Consider the following 21732-nt stretch of genomic DNA (forward strand, 5'->3'; position numbering starts at 1 on the left):
GAAACTGCCAGAATGGCTTCAGAAGAATTAGAAATGGGCATCAAGAGGTTAGAAATAGCCTGAAGCACATTAGAAATAGGCAAGAGCAGCTTAAAACAGGCCAAAAATGACCACAAATACTAAAGAAGTAGCCAAAACCAGCTTAAAACTAGTAAGGAATGGGCAGAATAAGATGGAAAAGCCTCTCCATTGTTTACAATGTGCCAAAAGAATCTAAAAAAGGTTTAGAAATGCAGAACAGTAAGATAAAAATGACCATACAGGAGTTAAACCAATCTAGGAAGGGCAAGACCAGGCTAGAAATGGGTAGGAAATGGACCAAAATGGTTTGGAAACTGCCAGAATGGCTTCAGAAGAATTAGAAATGGGCATCAAGAGGTTAGAAATAGCCTGAAGCACATTAGAAAAAGGCAAGAGCAGCTTAAAACAGCCCAGAAATGACCACAAATATTGAAGAAGGAGCCAAAACCAGCTTAAAACTAGTAAGGATTGGGCAGAATAAGATGGAAAAAGCCTCTCCATTGTTTACAATGTGCCAAAAGAATCTAAAAAAGGTTTAGAAACGGAGAAGAGTAAAATAAAAATGACCATACAGGAGTTAAACCAAGCTAGGAAACGGCAAAACCAGGCTAGAAATGGGTAGGAAATGGACCAAAATGGTTTGGAAACTGCCAGAATGGCTTCAGAAGAATTAGAAATGGGCATCAAGAGGTTAGAAATAGCCTGAAGCACATTAGAAATAGGCAAGAGCAGCTTAAAACAGGCCAAAAATGACCACAAATACTAAAGAAGTAGCCAAAACCAGCTTAAAACTAGTAAGGAATGGGCAGAATAAGATGGAAAAGCCTCTCCATTGTTTACAATGTGCCAAAAGAATCTAAAAAAGGTTTAGAAATGCAGAACAGTAAGATAAAAATGACCATACAGGAGTTAAACCAAGCTAGGAAGGGCAAGACCAGGCTAGAAATGGGTAGGAAATGGACCAAAATGGTTTGGAAACTGCCAGAATGGCTTCAGAAGAATTAGAAATGGGCATCAAGAGGTTAGAAATAGCCTGAAGCACATTAGAAATAGGCAAGAGCAGCTTAAAACAGGCCAAAAATGACCACAAATACTAAAGAAGTAGCCAAAACCAGCTTAAAACTAGTAAGGAATGGGCAGAATAAGATGGAAAAGCCTCTCCATTGTTTACAATGTGCCAAAAGAATCTAAAAAAGGTTTAGAAATGCAGAACAGTAAGATAAAAATGACCATACAGGAGTTAAACCAAGCTAGGAAGGGCAAGACCAGGCTAGAAATGGGTAGGAAATGAACCAAAATGGTTTGGAAACTGCCAGAATGGCTTCAGAAGAATTAGAAATGGGCATCAAGAGGTTAGAAATAGCCTGAAGCACATTAGAAATAGGCAAGAGCAGCTTAAAACAGGCCAAAAATGACCACAAATACTAAAGAAGTAGCCAAAACCAGCTTAAAACTAGTAAGGAATGGGCAGAATAAGATGGAAAAGCCTCTCCATTGTTTACAATGTGCCAAAAGAATCTAAAAAAGGTTTAGAAATGCAGAACAGTAAGATAAAAATGACCATACAGGAGTTAAACCAAGCTAGGAAGGGCAAGACCAGGCTAGAAATGGGTAGGAAATGGACCAAAATGGTTTGGAAACTGCCAGAATGGCTTCAGAAGAATTAGAAATGGGCATCAAGAGGTTAGAAATAGCCTGAAGCACATTAGAAATAGGCAAGAGCAGCTTAAAACAGGCCAAAAATGACCACAAATACTAAAGAAGTAGCCAAAACCAGCTTAAAACTAGTAAGGAATGGGCAGAATAAGATGGAAAAGCCTCTCCATTGTTTACAATGTGCCAAAAGAATCTAAAAAAGGTTTAGAAATGCAGAACAGTAAGATAAAAATGACCATACAGGAGTTAAACCAAGCTAGGAAGGGCAAGACCAGGCTAGAAATGGGTAGGAAATGAACCAAAATGGTTTGGAAACTGCCAGAATGGCTTCAGAAGAATTAGAAATGGGCATCAAGAGGTTAGAAATAGCCTGAAGCACATTAGAAATAGGCAAGAGCAGCTTAAAACAGGCCAAAAATGACCACAAATACTAAAGAAGTAGCCAAAACCAGCTTAAAACTAGTAAGGAATGGGCAGAATAAGATGGAAAAGCCTCTCCATTGTTTACAATGTGCCAAAAGAATCTAAAAAAGGTTTAGAAATGCAGAACAGTAAGATAAAAATGACCATACAGGAGTTAAACCAATCTAGGAAGGGCAAGACCAGGCTAGAAATGGGTAGGAAATGGACCAAAATGGTTTGGAAACTGCCAGAATGGCTTCAGAAGAATTAGAAATGGGCATCAAGAGGTTAGAAATAGCCTGAAGCACATTAGAAATAGGCAAGAGCAGCTTAAAACAGGCCAAAAATGACCACAAATACTAAAGAAGTAGCCAAAACCAGCTTAAAACTAGTAAGGAATGGGCAGAATAAGATGGAAAAGCCTCTCCATTGTTTACAATGTGCCAAAAGAATCTAAAAAAGGTTTAGAAATGCAGAAGAGTAAGATAAAAATGACCATACAGGAGTTAAACCAAGCTAGGAAGGGGAAGACCAGGCTAGAAATGGGTAGGAAATGAACCAAAATGGTTTGGAAACTGCCAGAATGGCTTCAGAAGAATTAGAAATGGGCATCAAGAGGTTAGAAATAGCCTGAAGCACATTAGAAAAAGGCAAGAGCAGCTTAAAACAGCCCAGAAATGACCACAAATATTGAAGAAGGAGCCAAAACCAGCTTAAAACTAGTAAGGATTGGGCAGAATAAGATGGAAAAGCCTCTCCATTGTTTACAATGTGCCAAAAGAATCTAAAAAAGGTTTAGAAACGGAGAAGAGTAAAATAAAAATGACCATACAGGAGTTAAACCAAGCTAGGAAACGGCAAAACCAGGCTAGAAATGGGTAGGAAATGGACCAAAATGGTTTGGAAACTGCCAGAATGGCTTCAGAAGAATTAGAAATGGGCATCAAGAGGTTAGAAATAGCCTGAAGCACATTAGAAATAGGCAAGAGCAGCTTAAAACAGGCCAAAAATGACCACAAATACTAAAGAAGTAGCCAAAACCAGCTTAAAACTAGTAAGGAATGGGCAGAATAAGATGGAAAAGCCTCTCCATTGTTTACAATGTGCCAAAAGAATCTAAAAAAGGTTTAGAAATGCAGAACAGTAAGATAAAAATGACCATACAGGAGTTAAACCAAGCTAGGAAGGGCAAGACCAGGCTAGAAATGGGTAGGAAATGGACCAAAATGGTTTGGAAACTGCCAGAATGGCTTCAGAAGAATTAGAAATGGGCATCAAGAGGTTAGAAATAGCCTGAAGCACATTAGAAAAAGGCAAGAGCAGCTTAAAACAGCCCAGAAATGACCACAAATATTGAAGAAGGAGCCAAAACCAGCTTAAAACTAGTAAGGATTGGGCAGAATAAGATGGAAAAGCCTCTCCATTGTTTACAATGTGCCAAAAGAATCTAAAAAAGGTTTAGAAACGGAGAAGAGTAAAATAAAAATGACCATACAGGAGTTAAACCAAGCTAGGAAACGGCAAAACCAGGCTAGAAATGGGTAGGAAATGGACCAAAATGGTTTGGAAACTGCCAGAATGGCTTCAGAAGAATTAGAAATGGGCATCAAGAGGTTAGAAATAGCCTGAAGCACATTAGAAATAGGCAAGAGCAGCTTAAAACAGGCCAAAAATGACCACAAATACTAAAGAAGGAGCCAAAACCAGCTTAAATCTAGTAAGGATTGGGCAGAATAAGATGGAAAAGCCTCTCCATTGTTTACAATGTGCCAAAAGAATCTAAAAAAGGTTTAGAAATGCAGAACAGTAAGATAAAAATGACCATACAGGAGTTAAACCAAGCTAGGAAACGGCAAAACCAGGCTAGAAATGGGTAGGAAATGGACCAAAATGGTTTGGAAACTGCCAGAATGGCTTCAGAAGAATTAGAAATGGGCATCAAGAGGTTAGAAATAGCCTGAAGCACATTAGAAATAGGCAAGAGCAGCTTAAAACAGGCCAAAAATGACCACAAATACTAAAGAAGGAGCCAAAACCAGCTTAAATCTAGTAAGGATTGGGCAGAATAAGATGGAAAAGCCTCTCCATTGTTTACAATGTGCCAAAAGAATCTAAAAAAGGTTTAGAAACGGAGAAGAGTAAGATAAAAATGACCATACAGGAGTTAAACCAAGCTAGGAAACGGCAAAACCAGGCTAGAAATGGGTAGGAAATGGACCAAAATGGTTTGGAAACTGCCAGAATGGCTTCAGAAGAATTAGAAATGGGCATCAAGAGGTTAGAAATAGCCTGAAGCACATTAGAAATAGGCAAGAGCAGCTTAAAACAGGCCAGAAATGACCATAAATACTTAAGTAACCAAAAATAGCTTAGAACTAGTCAGGAATGGGATGAAGTAAAATGGAAATGCCTGTTAATTGTTTAGAATTAGTCTTACTGAGGCTTACCTGAACCTAGCGACCGTTTCTCACTGTGCAGCTTCTCAGACAGCCAACATGCAAGATCCATTCCCTGGGCATGATGCTCCAGCTTCTCAGCTGTTGGGACTCTGCTCTGGGAGGGGCAGTTTCTGCCTGACCTGGATACTGCTGGTTCTCTTTCTCCCTGCCATCTGGGCTTGCTTCTTCCCCGTGCTCTTCTTTATCTATCTCTGCCACGGATTCTGCTGCTTCCTGCTCTCACAGCCAAGCAGTGGAGAAAAGAGAACAGTGAGGGATTTTTTTATGGACAAATCCCATGCAAGCATTTCACAGGAGAGACAATCCCCTACAAAAATTCTTACCTATGAAACCCAACAGCCGCAGCCACTGCAGCCATTAGCGAGGGCCTGTGCTTGAGCTGCCTCTGCATCTGGAATAAGAAGCATTTATGAAGAAGCCTGATGGCTTTACTGGAGCTAAGCAGTTGTCCAAAGACGGGCGAAAGCAGGAGAGCAACAGCAGCAACTGAAGTCCTTAACAGAAAGGCTGGGATGAGCTGGCCTCCCCCAGGGCTCAGCCCAGCAGGGTCTGTGTGCAGAACAAAAGGAGGGCAATGCACCCTTCCCCCTTCTCATTTCTCCGAGAATCCCAGTCTCCAGATCCTTCAGCACCTTAAAGCTACAGTCAACAGTCTAATTTCCCAACTAAGCACAAGATTAGATCAGAGAAAACAAGCAGGGAACGCCTTGGCTGCTTTAGAAACAGCTATTTCAACCCTGGCCCCTTTCCCTCCCAGTGCAGGTACAGTGTGAATTACGGACCTCCAGGTAAACCCCCCCCCCCCCCCCCCCCCCCCCCGTGCCTTCACTCCCCTCAGTACCGAGCACCGAGAGGCTTCCCGTGCCGAGCGGCCAGCAGGCAGGAGAGGCCCCTCTGCGCACGTCCAAGGCACGGCCGGGCGGCCGGGCCCGCTCCCCTCCCCGGTAAGCCCGGCCCCGCGGTGGGCTCGGCTCTCACCTGCTGCTGCCGGGACCCGGACCTGGACCCGGACCCTGCCCGCCGCCATGCTGCTCCCGGGGGCTGCGCCTGCCACACCGAAACGGCGCGGAGGGACCGGAGCCGGCGGGCGGCCACCAGACTGCGGCCGCATGGAGCCGCGCTTGCTACAGCCCGCCGGAAACCGGCGGGCACCACGTGACACCAGCCACTTCCGGGGACAGGGAACACCACGGCTCATGCGCGGAGGCAGGGCTGCAGTACCTAACCTGGACACAAGATGGCAACAGCGAGCGGCGCCCGCCGCCGAAACGCCCGCCACCCCCCCCCCCTTCCAGCCCTGCCGATCATTGTCATGTCATCCTTATGGGATCACTGTCGGGGCTGCAAGAGTGTCTGCCGGCTGCTCTGCATCTCTGCCACAGAGCCTTGCTTCAAGCCTGCTTTCATCACGTTGACAACTGCTTCAGAGCAGAGATCTGAACAAAAACACTGGCCAAATTATCACCGAGTTGCTAAACAACTACTATGTTAATACCCACACAGCTTTTATGTCTAGAGACCATTGCTGAGCCCAGAACCTGTAACCTCCATCCCAAGGAAATGCTCAAGATCTGCCTCTGATCATAATACACACAGACTTGCACTACAGATGCTGCACCTGGCCCAAATACACACCATGAGTAGAGCAGCTCCAAGGCAAACACACACACACAAAACACTACACATGCTGTGACACCAACAAACAGAGAATAACCTACACAGGCACAGTACCTCCCAGACGGAGCAGCACATCTGCCCGGATCACATGCACAGACCCAAGAGCAAAGCAACCGGGCTCCTGAGGAGCCTGAGAACCAGGTCTGACAAAACCAAATCATTCCAAACACAAACACAAATAAGATAAAAATGACCATACAGGAGTTAAACCAAGTTAGGAAAGGGCAAGACCAGGCTAGAAATGGGTAGGAAATGGACCAAAATGGTTTGGAAACTGCCAGAATGGCTTCAGAAGAATTAGAAATGGGCATCAAGAGGTTAGAAATAGCCTGAAGCACATTAGAAGTAGGCAAGAGCAGCTTAAAACAGGCCAGAAATGACCACAAATATTGAAGAAGGAGCCAAAACCAGCTTAAAACTAGTAAGGAATGGGCAGAATAAGATGGAAAAGCCTCTCCATTGTTTACAATTTGCCAAAAGAATCTAAAAAAGGTTTAGAAACGGAGAAGAGTAAGATAAAAATGACCATACAGGAGTTAAACCAAGCTATGAAGGGCAAGACCAGGTTAGAAATGGGTAGCCTGAAGCAGATTAGAAATAGGCAAGAGCAGCTTAAAACAGGACAGAAAAGACCATAAATATCTAAGAGGTAACCAAAAACAGTTTAAAACTAGTAAGGAATGGGTAGAATAAAAATTCTGTCTTAAATTTCTATTCAGATCTGAATGGAAAGTGAACACCTTACTTCATTGTAGGGTGAAATTAATGTGAAATAAACAGTACAGGGGCTATTAGGAACTGCCCATTCAGAATGGTGTGTGCCTTCCTGAGGGTTGTGTTTATGTACCCACTCTTCCAAAGTCTCCCAGAACTGAACAGAATCATAAAGTCTCCAAGAGGATTTACTGAATCACACACAAATGAAGTGGTTGCGTCTTCTCATGCACAGAACATTCATTTGATAGAATGTCTCTGGGGCTAGGTGAGGAAGAAGACTAACCAGCTAACAGATGGAACAAAACCCCATCACAACACTGCAATCACACCTCACTCTGTAGGCCCTGTGGATAGAACTAGAATTTTCCATTGCTCTCAGGTGCCTCGTTAAGGCACTGAGGGCATTAGTAAGCCTTAATGACCCTAAACAGCCTCACCTGTGCACCAGACCACACCCAGGAGCCCTATTTAAACCGAGCTCTGTACCTCAGTTTTCTTTAGAACTCTGTTGGAGGAATGCTGCTCTTCAGCTCTGTCCCTGCCTGTGAAGATTCTTAGTCTGGACTTCAGACTGACTGCCCGGCTTGATCTTCTATATGATTATAGAGCAGCTTGGCAATTGCTGGACCTGATGGTGATTTGTGGACTGGATTGCTGCTTGTTCACAAGCCTGATAGACTCCTGGCTGGACTTGGCTGCTGCTGGACCTTCTCTTCTTGGGTACCTTGAAATTGGGCCTAGGCTGGCAGAGGTCTCTTCTCCTGCTGTGGGAGCCCAGAGGTGGCCTGGTCTGCTCTTGTTTCCTGAGGGCTGTGGAGATCCCTGCAAGGTTTGTGGGCAGTGTGGAGGATACGGCTCTGAGGGTGAGCCTGTGCTGCGGCACCAGAGGGGCCTCTTGCCAGGGAGCCGGGTGGGACGTTTTGGTTTGTGTTTGTCTTGTCCTTGTCTATCAATGTGAGGGAGTGAGTGAGCTTGTCCTTTAGGCACCTGTTAAAATTGCTGCAGCTTAGCTTAAGCCTCCCTGGAAGGAGAGCAGGTCTCTGTGCAGTAACAGGGGCGTCTTCCCTAAGTCCACGAGCGGAGGGATGGTCTGGACTCGCCCCTTCTTTCCAAAGACGGCGCCAAGCCACTTAGTCGTGGTGCAGGCAATGCGACCTGCCTGTAGTCAGGATCTGGGTCTCTGCCTGCATGGCTGCCTGTGCTGCTGGTGGCCTGGCAGCGTGACCCCCTGTTGTCAGGGCGTGTCACAGTATTTTCCCCTTTGTGCCTGGAAGCCGGAGAGCTTCAATACGCCGTCACCATAATGAGAACAAACCAGACCTTGTCAAGCCCCAGTCCCTTCCCTCTGTACCACTGACCGGGAGCTAGTGAGAATGCATGTACAGTTTAGAGTGAGCTACTGCGTGGGGCTGCAGAGTGGTAATGGAAGGGCTAAAGGCATGAAGCAGATTTGGGATTGGAGCACTGTGTTTCCAGCTTTGACATCAGTTTTCTGTTTTACTTCAGTGCAACTATTTTAGTAATTATTTTTTTTCTTATTAGTTCCTGTCCTTCACCTCTTGGGGAGTTTACTTACTGGATGCACTTCCTGGCCTTGTGTTTGACGCAGCAAAAGAAGATGTGGCACTGCGCACGAGCATACTGAGGAAGCTGCTTCTGGTAAGTAGGTGGAAGTAGAGAGAATAACAGTGCATTCAGCTGGAACTTCAGCACTGAGGCAAGCATGTATCTTGCTGATCTGCTTTTAAAGCTCAGGGCAAAGGCACTACCTTGTCCAGCAGCATAATCACTTCTTTTGAAGTCATTGACTCTTCAGAGGTTTGCTCCATCTGAAGCATTGTCTGCTTTTTTGCACTGCCTTTCTTTGGTATCACAGTGTCCTTGGATAGGTTGCTTCCTTATAAATGTAATGGTGTTTGCTTTGGAACAGTCAGACAAGCTTAGCTCCTGTTGGGCCAAGCTCTTGAATCTTTAAAAGTCAGCTAAGCTGTAAATTGTTCTGCGATTTCCTTGCGATAGTCTGGTTGTGCTGCCGGTCAGCACACAGAAAGAACAGGTCCCTTTTTCAGCTACACTAGCAAGTCTTTTAGCACAGCAGGGAGCTGTGGAGCAGGAGAAAATGAACGTCGGGTTTGGTGTGTGAATAGCTCTTGGGGAATGGGTAGAAGAAAGGGTTGTGTTGGGAGTAAATGTTAGGCTCTGCAAAGCTGAGAAATGTCCAGGTTTTTGCTGCGATACTGAACATCTTTCTCTTTAGGCTAATCTATTTAGCTTGAATTCATGTGGGTAACTCTGTGCATGTTTAGCAGGTGGATGTAGCTGACTCAAGGGGAAAGCTGAGCAACCTTGGATACGGAGCTCTAATTGGTGAGTCTAGAGGTTACTACTGTTTACAAAGCTAATGTTTATAACTTGTTTGTTCTTGTATTTGTAAAATTGCATTTGTGTATTTTGTAATACTGTATTTGTAAAAACACCGTGGGAAACTACAGCCTTGGCAGAGATCATTCTCTGCACGAAAACATGGGAAATTACAGAAGCATAACAAGACAATTGACCTTGCTTATGCCTGCCAAGAATCTTCTTGTCCAGCAACAAGGCTCAGGGTATTGGGATCGCTCACTGCGTGGCCTTGGCTCTGCAAGAATTGCACGAGTGCGGACTTGTAGAAATGCTTTTTGTTGTGTTAATAAAAAAATGGAGAGGGTGAGGGTGGATGAGAGGGACTATTGATTTTGTACTTGTATGGGTTGTTTCTGTACCCCTATGATGTTTTCCTCCCTGACTGTAACTTGTTAGAATAGTTGCCTTAACTGAAAAAGGAGAGGGTGAGGCTGGATGGGAGGGACTATTGATCTTGTATGGTGCCGCGGCCAGGTGGAGGGGAGAAAACACCGATACGATGTAGGTTCACAAAATGCTCCGTTTATTGATTACAAAGCTGCTCTTAATATACTGTCTTACACGTGATCACGCATTACTTGATTGGCTGCTTCACTTTGCCCACGAGGGATACACGCTCCCCTTTACCTCTCCTGATTGGTTTCACGCCTTCGCTTCAGCTTAGCGTTACATCATGCTTCTGCAATTACTGGCATCCTGTTATTGCATTCCTGTTTTGCTGATCTTGACACTTCTTCTTCTTTTAACCTGGGGTCATAAGTTCACTTTCTCACAGCTTGCTGTAGGCCTCTTCAAGCGCCCATGCTCGACCCCCAACATCTCCCCCTCTTTTTTCAAATAAGGCGTTTGTCATCTGCTGCATGCGTTGCATAATACATTGTAACAGACAAGGTCCAAAAAACAAAATTAACAACATAATCATTATTGGTCCGCTAAACATCATGATTAAACTCCTTAACCAACTACTTATTCCTAACGATTTTAACCAAGAGTCTATAGGATTTGTTTCTACAGTAAGTTCTTTCATATTTTCTTTAAGTTCAAACAAATTCTTGTGAATAGATTCAGAATGATCAGAAAGATTCATACAACACATGCCCAGAAGCATTCTAATGCAAAGGGGATGTGAAGCAGCTGCAGAAGTAAACTGTACAGTGTTAACAGTCAAGGAGTTACACTCCCCCCCCTTTTTTTTTTTTTTTGATCAGACAAAAAGCCATTTATTGCAAAGCTTTAACTCCTTATATACTATTGCTTACACACACCTACAGCAATTTGGCATATCATGATTGGATACTTGTCGTGAAGACCCTTAGTGACTAACATATAATTGGTTAAACACAGGTGTGAGAACTTGACCTCGAATGCTTGCCAACAGTCCACAGTTCTCATAACTCAGTGAATTACAGCTTCTTCTTATCTTGCTTGCTTAGGCTTCCTCGGGCCTCCCATGGCCTTGCTGTATCCCTCAGAGTTATTCAGAGCTCATGTACCAAATATTCATTTTCCTGTGAGAACTGTCTCCACATCTCCCCCTTTTTAGTTTTACGAAAAGTTTTTGACAATTTATTGTGTCTGCTCTATCACTGCTTGACTTGTGTAACATAACAACCCACTACTCTAGGTAGCATTATTTCAGTAAGATTAGTCTGATTTGAAGTCACTTGAACCTTTATAACATGTGGCATATCAGTGAATCCTACACACCATGTAACAGGTTGGAATAGTTGGGATTTAACAGATATGCTCAGTATACTTTTCCATTACCCATGGTCACACATAATAGCACAGATATTACAAAGATTTTACAAAGATTTCTACCATTGCTGTTTCTTTATGTGGTTGAGTTCTGCGGCTTGGTATGTTTTGCTGGCAGCCAGTATGGTCCTGTTGATAGCTGTACACAGCTGGGCCTACCCTTTTTCTCCTGGATGGCTCTCTGATAACAGCGGAGGCCATCCCTCACATCAAGGTCTGGCATGACATGTGTCTCCACTGCTCTACGCCTGCTGGGTTGCAGCCAGCAGCGAAGCTAAAGGTTCTTCTTGGTGGCAAACACAGAGGCCAACCCAGTCTTGCCCTTGACTGTGGTAGCAGGCATTTGGTCAATCTCTGTCCTTGCACCTTGTTGTCAATGCAGAGTTTCACCTGCTTAACCCAGTAACAAGTCACTACTACAGCAAAGCACACACAGATTTACATTAGCAGAGTAACTATCACAGAGTGCATCAGCATGTTGAAGATGCTAATGGCAGCGAGGGACTAACCAAAGAAACTTCTTACCAGTGGAGTTCTCCCACCCTCTTAATTTGTTCCATTACTTGCTTTATAACAGTACCATCATCTTAGAATCTTTCTAGCTTTTGCCTTAGTATTTTCTAGCAGCTACTGCAAATTTGCTTTCTTTAACATCTCTTTTACAAGTGACAAATCCATACAATACAACGTATAGTTTCTTATTAGCAACTGGCTAGTAAATACAGGTGGTTTTATACACAAAATCACAACCTCTAATAATAGCTACTTTACAAGCATGCATATTCAAGCTGTTAATTTTCAGTTGCCCTCAAGTGATTTTTTTTGTTGTTGTTGTTTTTTGTTGTTGTTGTTTTTTTTTTTTCAAAGTTGCTCACCCTGCTTTGCACAGCTAAAACCACCGGCCTATCGGCAACTGCGCTTTTGCATTAACCTTTTCTTGCCCGAAAGGTTAAACTGCTACCTGTTAAAACTTTTACATGAACCTGACAACAAAAAATATACAGAACACTGTCTGCCCTCATCACACACACACACAGACACACACACACACATATGGGATCCCGCAAGCACACTCCACACAACTACAATATTTGAAACAAAAAATCCAGACAATCATTGTTCCCACTACACAGTCCCACATACAGGACGTGGCACAAGGACCCTGTAAAGACTATCAGGAAACCAGCTCCGAGAAGCATCATCGCAGTGCAAGGTGGCAGGCTGAACCTTAGCAGGCGTCCCCGCAGAGGCTCTGCCTCCCTTACATCGCATGAGGCTTGGGCTTTTATACTGACCAAAATGCACACTCGTTCCGACACAGGTGGCCAGCCTATGTTGGAGGAAGTTGCCAGCAATATCTATAAAGGTTTCCAAGGGTAGATAGAAACATGGACATACTTATATTTACCAACTTCTAGTACTTGAGTATCACAGAGCGACTGTATCAAAGGAGTAGTATACGGGGTCCCAACTCCACGGTCTTACACATTCTGCCCGATACCCCTGATAAGAGCATACAAGAGACCTTCCCATCTCGGGTGGGAAGCACACACACCATGGGAAACTGTGCAATACATCCACATCCCCCACCCATCTCACTTCTCCCTTTACAGCTACCCATTTATCATGAGGATATGGGGGATATAAATCAGGCTTCTTTTCCGGATGAATAGGCTCCAGGTCAAAAGCACCATCCAGGTCAGCATCGGCATTATCAGGCATCAGAATCTCAGGAGCAGCAACAGCAAACTGATGAACGTGCACAGGCTCCATCTCGGGGTCAATAGGGCTCAGGTCGAAAGGATCGTCTTCATCCCCGTCCTCAGTCTTCGCTGCTGCAGCGGCAACCAGTGGAGGTTTGGGGGGGGGGGGGGGCACGCTGATCTCCATGATCTCATTTTTTTTTTTACTTTAACATCTCTAAAACAGTTCTCCAAATGACTGACAAACTTTTCACAGCATCATTGCCTTTTGTAGCTGCATTCCACAGCTTAACTCCTGCCCCATTCCACAAGGATATCTCAAATCCGGTAGACTCATAAATCTCTGGGTAACGTGTCTTCGACCATTTCAACATTAACTTTAGGTCTGTCTCTTTAAGGGTTGCTCCCTTTACCTTAGGAAGGACTGAAAACATCCATAAATCAGGGGCTTCTTCCTTAGTAATTTTCTCCCAAGTCTCGAGATTAAAAGCTTCACCGACTCCCACAATTCTTCCCCTGTCTTACGCCATTGATCTTTGGAGAATAACTGTCCCGTATTTTCTAACAACCCCCTTCGTCAGCACCAAAATAAAAAGTCCACAAGTTCCTGTCGGGGTATTGAGTACCCTGTTTTCTTCGCTACACATAGCACTCCTTCTGTCGTAGCCTTTTCTATCGCTGATACAGCGAAACCCATCCCGAACCAGACCGCAGTCTGCCTGACTCACCGGTCAGCCGTGGCCACGTAATTGGAGCTCTTTTCCTGCCTCTCTCGGGCAGCCTGCCTCTCTCGGGCAGCCGGGATCTCCACCTTCTCTCGTCCACGGTCTCTCTCTCTCCTGGTATCACGTAGGGTCACCAGAATGCCGCGGCCAGGTGGAGGGGAGAAAACACCGATACGATATAGGTTCACAAAATGCTCCGTTTATTGATTACAAGGCTGCTCTTAATATACTGTCTTACACGCGATCACGCATTACTTGATTGGCTGCTTCACTTTGCCCATGAGGGATACACGTTCCCCTTTACCTCTCCTGATTGGTTTCACACCTTCGCATCAGCTTAGCATTACATCATGCTTCTGCAATTACCGGCATCCTGTTATTGGATTCCTGTTTTGCTGATCTTGACACTTCTTCTTCTTTTAACCTGGGGTCATAAGTTCACTTTCTCACAGCTTGCTGTAGGCCTGTTCAAGCACCCATGCTCGACCCCCAACAGTATGGGTTGTTTCTGTACCACTATGATGTTTTTCTCCCAGACTGTAACTTGTTGTACTTGTTGTCTGAACTGAAAAAGGAGAGGGTAAGGGTGGATGGGACTGGCCATCGATGTTGTACTTTTATGGGTTGTTTCTGTACCCCTATGATGTTTTCCTGCCTGATTATAACTTGTTATAATTGTTGCCTTAAAAAGGGAGAGGGTGAGTGTGGATGGGATGGACTATTCATCTTGTATGGGTTGTTTCTGTACCCCTATGATGTTTTCCTTCCTGACTGTAACTTGTTATGATTGTTGTGTTAATTGAAAAAGAGGGTGAGGGTGGATGGGATGGACTATTAATCTTGTATGGATTGTTTCTGTACCACTATGATGTTTTTCTCCCTGAATATAACTTGTTATAATTGTTGTGTTAATTGAAAAAGCAGAGGGTGAGGGTGGATGGGAGGGACTATTGATCTTGTACTTGTATTGGTTGCTTCTGTACCCCTATGATTTTTTCCTCCCTGACTGTAACTTGTTGTAATTGTTGTGTTAATTGAAAAAGGAGAGGGTGAGGGTGGATGGGATGGACTATTGATCTTGTATGGGTTGATTCTGTACCCCTATGATGTTTCCCTCCCTGACTATAACTTGTTATAATTGTTGCCTTAACTGAAAACGAAGAGGGCGGGGGTGGATGGGAGGGACTATTGATCTTGTATGAGTTGTTTCTGTACCACTATAATGTTTTTCTCCCAGACTTTAACTTGTTGTACTTACTGTCTGAACTGAAAAGGGAGAGGCTGAGGGTGGATGGGACTGGCCATTGATGTTGTACTTGTATGGGTTGTTTCTGTACCCCTATGATTTTTTCCTCCCTGACTGTAACTTGTTATAATTGTTGCCTTAAAAAGGGAGAGGGTGAGTGTGGATGGGATGGACTATTGATCTTGTATGGGTTGTTTCTGTACCCCTATGATGTTTTCCTCCCTGACTGTAACTTGTTATGATTGTTGTGTTAATTGAAAAAGAGGGTGAGGGTGGATGGGATGGACTATTAATCTTGTATGGATTGTTTCTGTACCACTATGATGTTTTTCTCCCTGAATATAACTTGTTATAATTGTTGTGTTAATTGAAAAAGGAGAGGGTGAGGGTGGATGGGAGGGACTATTGATCTTGTACTTGTATTGGTTGTTCCTGTACCCCTATGATTTTTTCCTCCCTGACTGTAACTTGTTGTAATTGTTGCCTTAACTGAAAAAGCAGAGGGTGGGGGTGGATGGGAGGGACTATTGATCTTGTACTTGTATGGGTTGTTTCTGTACCTATAAGATGTTTCCCTCCCTGACTGTAACTTGTTATGATTGTTGTGTTAATTGAAAAAGGAGAGGGTGAGGGTGGATGGGATGGACTATTGATCTTGTATGGGTTGTTTCTGTACCCCTATGATTTTTTCCTCCCTGACTGTAACTTGTTGTAATTGTTGCCTTAACTGAAAAAGCAGAGGGTGGGGGTGGATGGGAGGGGCTATTGATCTTGTACTTGTATTGGTTGTTTCTGTACCTATAAGATGTTTCCCTCCCTGACTGTAACTTGTTATGATTGTTGTGTTAATTGAAAAAGGAGAGGGTGAGGGTGGATGGGATGGACTATTGATCTTGTATGGGTTGTTTCTGTACCCCTATGATTTTTTCCTCCCTGACTGTAACTTGTTGTAATTGTTGCCTTAACTGAAAAAGCAGAGGGTGAGGGTGGATGGGAGGGGCTATTAATCTTGTATGGATTGTTTCTGTACCACTATGATGTTTTCCTCCCTGACTGTAACTTGTTATGATTGTTGTGTTAATTGAAAAAGGAGAGGGTGAGGGTGGATGGGATGGACTATTGATCTTGTACTTGTATTGGTTGTTTCTGTACCCCTATGATTTTTTCCTCCCTGACTGTAACTTGTTGTAATTGCTGTGTTAATTGAAAAAAGAGAGGGTGAGGGTGGATGGGATGGACTATTGATCTTGTATGGGTTGTTTCTCTACCCCTATGATGTTTTCCTCCCTGACTGTAACTTGTTATAATTGTTGCCTTAACTGAAAAAGGAGAGGGTGGGGGTGGATTGGATGGACTATTGATCTTGTATGGGTTGTTTCTGTACCCCTATGATGTTTTCCTCCCTGACTGTAACTTGTTGTAATTGTTGTGTTAATTGAAAAAGGAGAGGGTGAGGGTGGATGGGATGGAGTATTGATCTTGTACTTGTATTGGTTGTTCCTGTACCCCTATGATTTTTTCCTCCCTGACTGTAACTTGTTATAATTGTTGCCTTAACTGAAAAAGCAGAGGGTGGGGGTGGATGGGAGGGGCTATTGATCTTGTACTTGTATGGGTTGTTTCTGTACCCCTATGATGTTTTGGCAGGTAAGTCAATTTTGCAGGTAAGTCAATTTTGCAGGTAAGTCAATGCTAGATGATAGATGATGTTAGATGAGTACATGATCGATGGTAGATGATAGATGATGACAGATGTATACATGATACATGGCAGATGATAGATGGCAGATGAGAGATGATAGATGACGGCAAGGCAAGGCAAATTAGGCGCTAGGTAGATCCGTCCCGGGTCGCCGCTAGGGCTAGGGTCGTCACTAGGGTTAGGGTACACTCTTCCTGACATTAGGGTTAGGGTACACTCTTCCTGACATTAGGGTTTGGGTGCACTCTTCCTGACATTAGGGTTAGGGTACACTCTTCCTGACATTAGGGTTTGGGTGCACTCTTCCTGACATTAGGGTTAGGGTACACTCTTCCTGACATTAGGGTTATGGTGCACTCTTTCTGAAATTAGTGTTAGGGTACAGACTTCCTGACATTAGGGTTAGGGTGCACTCTTCATGACATTAGGGTTAGGCCGCACTCTTCCAGACATTAGGATTATGCCGCACTCTTCCTGACATTTGGGTTAGGCCGCACTCTTCCTGACATTAGGGTTAGGCTGCACTATTTTTTTCCCCGCCATGAGGGCTAGGGTACCCACTTTTCCCCACGTCAGGGGTTAGGCTGCACTCTTTTTTTCCCCCCCATGAGGGCTAGGGTACCCAATTTTCCCCACGTCAGGGGTTAGGCTGCACTCTTTTTTTCCCCCCCCATGAGGGCCAGGGTACCCACTTTTCCGAACGTCAGGGGTTAGGCTGCACTCTTTTTTTCCCCCCCCATGAGGGCTGGGTTCCGACTTTTCCCCACGTCAGGGGTTAGGCTGCACTCTTTTTTCCCCCCCCCATGAGGGCTAGGGTACCCACTTTTCCCCACGTCAGGGGTTAGGCTGCACTCTTTTTTTCCCCCCCCATGAGGGCTAGGGTACCCACTTTTCCCCACGTCAGGGGTTAGGCTGCACTCTTTTTTCCCCCCCCCCATGAGGGCTAGGGTACCCACTTTTCCCCACGTCAGGGGTTAGGCTGCACTCTTTTTTTCCCCCCCCATGAGGGCTAGGGTACCCACTTTTCCCCACATCAGGTGTTAGGCTGCACTCTTTTTTTCCCCCCCCATGAGGGCCAGGGTACCCACTTTTCCCCACGTCAGGGGTTAGGCTGCACTCTTTTTGCCCCCCCCATGAGGGCCAGGGTACCCACTTTTCCCCACGTCAGGGGTTAGGCTGCACTCTTTCTTTCTTTCTTTCTTTCTCCCCCCCCATGAGGGCCAGGGTACCCACTTTTCCCCACGTCAGGGGTTAGGCTGCACTCTTTTTGCCCCCCCCATGAGGGCCAGGGTACCCACTTTTCCCCACGTCAGGGGTTAGGCTGCACTCTTTTTTTCCCCCCCCCATGAGGGCTAGGGTACCCACTTTTCCCCACGTCAGGGGTTAGGCTGCACTCTTTTTTCCCCCCCCCATGAGGGCTAGGGTACCCACTTTTCCCCACGTCAGGGGTTAGGCTGCACTCTTTTTTTCCCCCCGTGAGGGCTAGGGTACCCACTTTTCCCCACGTCAGGGGTTAGGCTGCACTCTTTCTTTCTTTCTTTCTCCCCCCATCATGAGGGCCAGGGTACCCACTTTTCCCCACGTCAGGGTTTAGGCTGCACTCTTTCTTTCTTTCTTTCTCCCCCCCCATGAGGGCCAGGGTACCCACTTTTCCCCACGTCAGGGGTTAGGCTGCACTCTTTCTTTCTTTCTTTCTCTCTCCCCCCCCATGAGGGCCAGGGTACCCACTTTTCCCCACGTCAGGGGTTAGGCTGCACTCTTTCTTTCTTTCTTTCTCCCCCCATCATGAGGGCCAGGGTACCCACTTTTCCCCACGTCAGGGGTTAGGCTGCACTCTTTCTTTCTTTCTTTCTCCCCCCATCATGAGGGCCAGGGTACCCACTTTTCCCCACGTCAGGGGTTAGGCTGCACTCTTTCTTTCTTTCTTTCTTTCTCCCCCCATCATGAGGGCCAGGGTACCCACTTTTCCCCACGTCAGGGGTTAGGCTGCACTCTTTCTTTCTTTCTTTCTCCCCCCATCATGAGGGCCAGGGTACCCACTTTTCCCCACGTCAGGGGTTAGGCTGCACTCTTTCTTTCTTTCTTTCTCCCCCCCCATGTGGGCCAGCGTACCCACTTTTCCCCACGTCAGGGGTTAGGCTGCACTCTTTCTTTCTTTCTTTCTCCCCCCCCATGAGGGCCAGGGTACCCACTTTTCCCCACGTCAGGGGTTAGGCTGCACTCTTTCTTTCTTTCTTTCTTTCTCCCCCCCCATGAGGGCCAGGGTACCCACTTTTCCCCACGTCAGGGGTTACGCTGCACTCTTTCTTTCTTTCTTTCTCTCTCCCCCCACATGAGGGCCAGGGTACCCACTTTTCCCCACGTCAGGGGTTAGGCTGCACTCTTTCTTTCTTTCTTTCTTTCTCCCCCCATCATGAGGGCCAGGGTACCCACTTTTCCCCACGTCAGGGGTTAGGCTGCACTCTTTCTTTCTTTCTCCCCCCCCATGAGGGCCAGGGTACCCACTTTTCCCCACGTCAGGGGTTAGGCTGCACTCTTTCTTTCTTTCTTTCTCGCCCCATCATGAGGGCCAGGGTACCCACTTTTCCCCACGTCAGGGGTTAGGCTGCACTCTTTCTTTCTTTCTTTCTCCCCCCCCATGAGGGCCAGGGTACCCACTTTTCCCCACGTCAGGGGTTAGGCTGCACTCTTTATTTCTTTCTTTCTTTCTCCCCCCATCATGAGGGCCAGGGTACCCACTTTTCCCCACGTCAGGGGTTAGGCTGCACTCTTTCTTTCTTTCTTTCTCCCCCCATCATGAGGGCCAGGGTACCCACTTTTCCCCACGTCAGGGGTTAAGCTGCACTCTATCTTTCTTTCTTTCTTTCTCCCCCCCCCCATGAGGGCCAGGGTACCCACTTTTCCCCACGTCAGGGGTTAGGCTGCACTCTTTCTTTCTTTCTTTCTTTCTCCCCCCATCATGAGGGCCAGGGTACCCACTTTTCCCCACGTCAGGGGTTAGGCTGCACTCTTTCTTTCTTTCTTTCTCCCCCCATCATGAGGGCCAGGGTACCCACTTTTCCCCACGTCAGGGGTTAGGCTGCACTCTTTCTTTCTTTCTTTCTCCCCCCCCATGAGGGCCAGGGTACCCACTTTTCCCCACGTCAGGGGTTAGGCTGCACTCTTTCTTTCTTTCTTTCTCCCCCCCCATGAGGGCCAGGGTACCCACTTTTCCCCACGTCAGGGGTTAGGCTGCACTCTTTCTTTCTTTCTTTCTTTCTCCCCCCCCATGAGGGCCAGGGTACCCACTTTTCCCCACGTCAGGGGTTAGGCTGCACTCTTTATTTCTTTCTTTCTTTCTCCCCACCCATGAGGGCCAGGGTACCCACTTTTCCCCACGTCAGGGGTTAGGCTGCACTCTTTCTTTCTTTCTTTCTCCCACCATCATGAGGGCCAGGGTACCCACTTTTCCCCACGTCAGGGGTTAGGCTGCACTCTTTCTTTCTTTCTTTCTCCCACCATCATGAGGGCCAGGGTACCCACCTTTCCCCACGTCAGGGGTTAGGCTGCACTCTTTCTTTCTTTCTTTCTCCCCCCATCATGAGGGCCAGGGTACCCACTTTTCCCCACGTCAGGGGTTAGGCTGCACTCTTTCTTTCTTTCTTTCTCCCCCGCCATGAGGGCCAGTGTACCCACTTTTCCCCACGTCAGGGGTTAGGCTGCACTCTATCTTTCTTTCTTTCTCCCCCCATCATGAGGGCCAGGGTACCCACTTTTCCCCACGTCAGGGGTTAGGCTGCACTCTTTCTTTCTTTCTCCCCCCCCATGAGGGCCAGGGTACCCACTTTTCCCCACGTCAGGGGTTAGGCTGCACTCTTTCTTTCTTTCTTTCTCCCCCCATCATGAGGGCCAGGGTACCCACTTTTCCCCACGTCAGGGGTTAGGCTGCACTCTTTTTTTCCCCCCCCCCATGAGGGCCAGGGTACCCACTTTTCCTCACGTCAGGGGTTAGGCTGCACTCTTTTTTTCCCCCCCCATGAGGGCCAGGGTACCCACTTTTCCGAACGTCAGGGGTTAGGCTGCACTCTTTCTTTCCCCCCCCATGAGGGCTGGGTTCCGACTTTTCCCCACGTCAGGGGTTAGGCTGCACTCTTTTTTCCCCCCCCCCATGAGGGCTAGGGTACCCACTTTTCCCCACGTCAGGGGTTAGGCTGCACTCTTTTTTTCCCCCCCCATGAGGGCCAGGGTACCCACTTTTCCCCACGTCAGGGGTAAGGCTGCACTCTTTTTTTCCCCCCCCCATGAGGGCCAGGGTACCCACTTTTCCCCACGTCAGGGGTTAGGCTGCACTCTTTTTTCCCCCCCCCATGTGGGCTAGGGTACCCACTTTTCCCCACGTCAGGGGTTAGGCTGCACTCTTTTTTTCCCCCCGTGAGGGCTAGGGTACCCACTTTTCCCCACGTCAGGGGTTAGGCTGCACTCTTTCTTTCTTTCTTTCTCCCCCCATCATGAGGGCCAGGGTACCCACTTTTCCCCACGTCAGGGGTTAGGCTGCACTCTTTCTTTCTTTCTTTCTCCCCCCCCATGAGGGCCAGGGTACCCACTTTTCCCCACGTCAGGGGTTAGTCTGCACTCTTTCTTTCTTTCTTTCTTTCTCCCCCCCCATGAGGGCCAGGGTACCCACTTTTCCCCACGTCAGGGGTTAGGCTGCACTCTTTCTTTCTTTCTTTCTTTCTCCCCCCATCATGAGGGCCAGGGTACCCACTTTTCCCCACGTCAGGGGTTAGGCTGCACTCTTTCTTTCTTTCTCCCCCCCCATGAGGGCCAGGGTACCCACTTTTCCCCACGTCAGGGGTTAGGCTGCACTCTTTCTTTCTTTCTTTCTCGCCCCAGCATGAGGGCCAGGGTACCCACTTTTCCCCACGTCAGGGGTTAGGCTGCACTCTTTCTTTCTTTCTTTCTCCCCCCCCATGAGGGCCAGGGTACCCACTTTTCCCCACGTCAGGGGTTAGGCTGCACTCTTTATTTCTTTCTTTCTTTCTCCCCCCATCATGAGGGCCAGGGTACCCACTTTTCCCCACGTCAGGGGTTAGGCTGCACTCTTTCTTTCTTTCTTTCTCCCCCCATCATGAGGGCCAGGGTACCCACTTTTCCCCACGTCAGGGGTTAAGCTGCACTCTATCTTTCTTTCTTTCTTTCTCCCCCCCCCCATGAGGGCCAGGGTACCCACTTTTCCCCACGTCAGGGGTTAGGCTGCACTCTTTCTTTCTTTCTTTCTTTCTCC

Source organism: Melopsittacus undulatus, unplaced genomic scaffold, assembly GCF_012275295.1.
Source record: "Melopsittacus undulatus isolate bMelUnd1 unplaced genomic scaffold, bMelUnd1.mat.Z mat_scaffold_290_arrow_ctg1, whole genome shotgun sequence".
In the NCBI taxonomy this organism is placed as follows: domain Eukaryota; kingdom Metazoa; phylum Chordata; class Aves; order Psittaciformes; family Psittaculidae; genus Melopsittacus; species Melopsittacus undulatus.